Genomic DNA, 3132 nt, shown 5'->3' with positions numbered 1-3132 from the left:
ACCAAAATCTCAAGGTAACTGCTGATTTGAAATCCTTTAGGAAATGGTATTGTTTGGTTGTCAGTTGATTGTATCTGGCCGGTGAAACTTGGGATTATCATTGTTCCCGCCCGTCTGATTTTGCGAAGAAGTGAAGAGACTGAAACGCGGGAAATGAAATGGAAGAGATTTGGAAGATGAAAAGCTTATTTCATTTTGCTTTACTTTTACCATTGGATACAGATTGTACAGGTGTCGTCCATCTGAGAAGGAAATGGAGGTCCATTTCTTTGTCAGAAATGGACCCGATAAAACTCCGTCCACCATCATTAGGACCAGCTCCAATAATGACTCTATCCCTTCAAATAGTTTACGTCAATCATTTTAATTTTTTTTCTTCTTCTAATTACTCTAAGTAAAAAAAAAATTAAGGATTTTTTAAGTCAAATCGTGTACTAATAATAATAAAATTATATTTCTTAATTTATAGTCTAAAAAAAATATGAAAAGTCCTCACTTGCACGTGTAAAACCATCAGAGGACCACGCGTCGTTAGATTAGATCGCCGTAATATCTAACCCATATTACTAATTTTGTTTCTATAGATGAGAATCGCCTACTGAGAATAAAATAAATATCTTCTGAAGCTTTTGGGAACAAAAACGATGATTGATAGTGACAAATATGCGTGGTTTCTTTCCAGTGAAGTATTAGTGACTAGCGTTGTCCAGAGTTCGACGAAGCAATCGTAGATACAACGTCATATCTAAGATTAGGACACGCGTCGTAAATCTACAATTACTTCACCAGGCCAGCTAAACAGCTGGTGCTTTATTGAGGGGAACAGAGCTCGGTAGTTTCCGTGAGCGCGTCGCAGCGTATCCCCTCTTAAGTCTTATCCACTGTCTTTACTCTCTCTAGTCTTTACACGACCCGTCGACCCTAACCTCCCTCGTTTCCCTCTTCTTATATATAATATCTCTTTAACAAGTCTCAAGACTCAACTACAAACTGAAAAACTGAGAGAGTAAGAGTAAGCAACCAAACCAGTTCGTACTTGTTTCAAATCTTCACTGGCAAAAACACTTTCTGTGATTTCAACTTCAATGGATACCAAGTCGTGCAGCTCAGATTCTCAATCATTCGAATTATTTGGCTGCAGTGGAGGCGGCGTCAGTGGCAGTGGCAGTGGCAGTGGCAGCGGGAGCGGGAGCGGCGACGAGGTTTTATTAGCTGCAGATAGACCCAAGAAACGTGCAGGCAGGAAGAAGTTTAGGGAGACGAGGCACCCTGTGTACAGAGGTGTTCGAGTGAGGAACTCTGGTAAGTGGGTTTGTGAGTTAAGAGAGCCTAATAAGAAGACGAGACTATGGCTTGGAACTTTTCCTACTGTGGAAATGGCTGCCAGGGCTCATGATGTTGCAGCATTGGCACTCAGGGGTAGAACTGCTTGTCTTAATTTTGCTGATTCTGTGTGGCGGTTACGATTGCCGGAATCTGCTGATGCTAAGGATATTCAGAGAGCGGCTGCTGAAGCTGCGGAAATGTTTAGACCTGCAGAAACTGAGGAAATCTCTAGCAACGAAATGAAGATCGACCAGAATGAAATTGCTTCGACTTTGCCAAACATTAATCCTGTGGCTACTACTCCTACCTCAAGATTTTCAAAACTTTTCATTGACAACGAAGAAGAAGAAGCAGATTCAGTGTTTCCAACAGCACTTAAAGACATGGCGTTACTCTCTCCTACTCATTTTGGTGGTGGGTTCCATTGGGAAGACGTAGAAGTTGATGCTGACATGGATTTATGGAGCTACTCCATTTGATTTTTTTTTATTTTTTATTTTTTCATTCTTTTATTCTTGGCATAGTAGGGAAGCCAATTTCACCATACCTATAAGGCCATAACCCGATTCTTTTTAGTTCATATGATTCAAGATTGCTTTATTCATAGTGAATTCGAACTGACCTGTCGCCCCAATCAACTGCCTCCATAACTTTCAGTTAGAAAAGCAGACTTCAATGGGCTTCGAAGGGTAGGTACTCCTAAACATTTTCCAACCAATCGTATATTTTATCTTGCCTTTTAAGTCCTCTAGCATAGGTTTTTGTGCATGCCAATGTCCTTTTTATGCCTTCCAAACTGACTTTCTCTTCCCTCTTCAAGTCAAATAAGGTGGTTGGTCTTCTTCCTGTTCTTCCAACTCCGTAGGTTCGATTTTAAAACTCTTGAACTCAACTCGAATGGTCCAAAGTTGTCTTCTATTAGAACTTCGAGTTCACGAATCTAAAACGACGGGTTATTGTGTTTGAAATTTAAGAGATTTCACATTTGGAGTCTAGAATGAAAGAAAAAGTTTTGGATTTAGATTTTCTTATAAAATAAAGAAGACCAAGATAGACTCCATAGTATTTAACCTCTTTAATGTTAAAAGTGGAGACAATATCATCCCTAATAGACTAGGGGGTTTGTTTGCTAACTATCATATTTAATTTATTAATATTGTTTTGCAACCCTAACACCAACTCATAATCCTGTAGCAAAAATTGATCTCGGATGCAATGGAAATTGAGGCAGGGGAGAAGAGCATACAATCATCCACAGAGAACAAATATTTATTTCAGGGACATTTCAAAAACTCTTGACACTAGAGAGTTTATAAATCCCTAAATTAGAAATAAGTTTCTAGGATAAAGTTTCCTATCAAAGAATGAAGATATAAGGACTTAAATGACACCCTTGTCTTATACCTCTATTGGGATAGATTTTCCTAGAGAGCACCATTTATTTTGATGGGATAGATTTTCCTGGAGAGCACCATTTATTTTGATATGATATTCCATAGGAGCAATACATTACATAACCCGTTGTACCCATTATGATACAAAACCTAGGTGTCTAAAGGTATTTTCAATGTATGACCACGTTAATTTGTCATAGGCTTTGCACAGATCGAATTTAAGAGCCATATAACCAAATGATGATCTAGATGTTTTAAGAAAATGAAGATATTCATGTGCAAGGTAGATATTATCTTAAATGGCTAGGCTTGGAATGAAAACACTTTGGTTTTTACTAACAATGGACTTAAGAGTAAGTTTGAGTCTATTAGCCAAACATTTTACTATGACTTTGTAAGGAATTGTGCATAA

The 3132-nt window shown here is 38.3% G+C and overlaps 1 pseudogene; it reads left to right on the top strand.

Annotated features, from left to right (window-relative positions):
* The first annotated feature begins 1085 nt into the window (after window positions 1-1085).
* Window positions 1086-1808, top strand: LOC149022001 (dehydration-responsive element-binding protein 1B pseudogene; annotated as a pseudogene).
* Window positions 1809-3132: the final 1324 nt, after the last annotated feature.

The sequence above is a fragment of the Hakea prostrata genome, chromosome 3 (genome assembly GCF_041222555.1).
Source record: "Hakea prostrata isolate BN-2017 chromosome 3, UWA_Hpros_2, whole genome shotgun sequence".
Taxonomy (NCBI): Eukaryota; Viridiplantae; Streptophyta; class Magnoliopsida; order Proteales; family Proteaceae; genus Hakea; species Hakea prostrata.
Note: the sequence above shows the minus strand (reverse complement) of the source record. Positions and strands in the feature narration are given on the sequence as shown.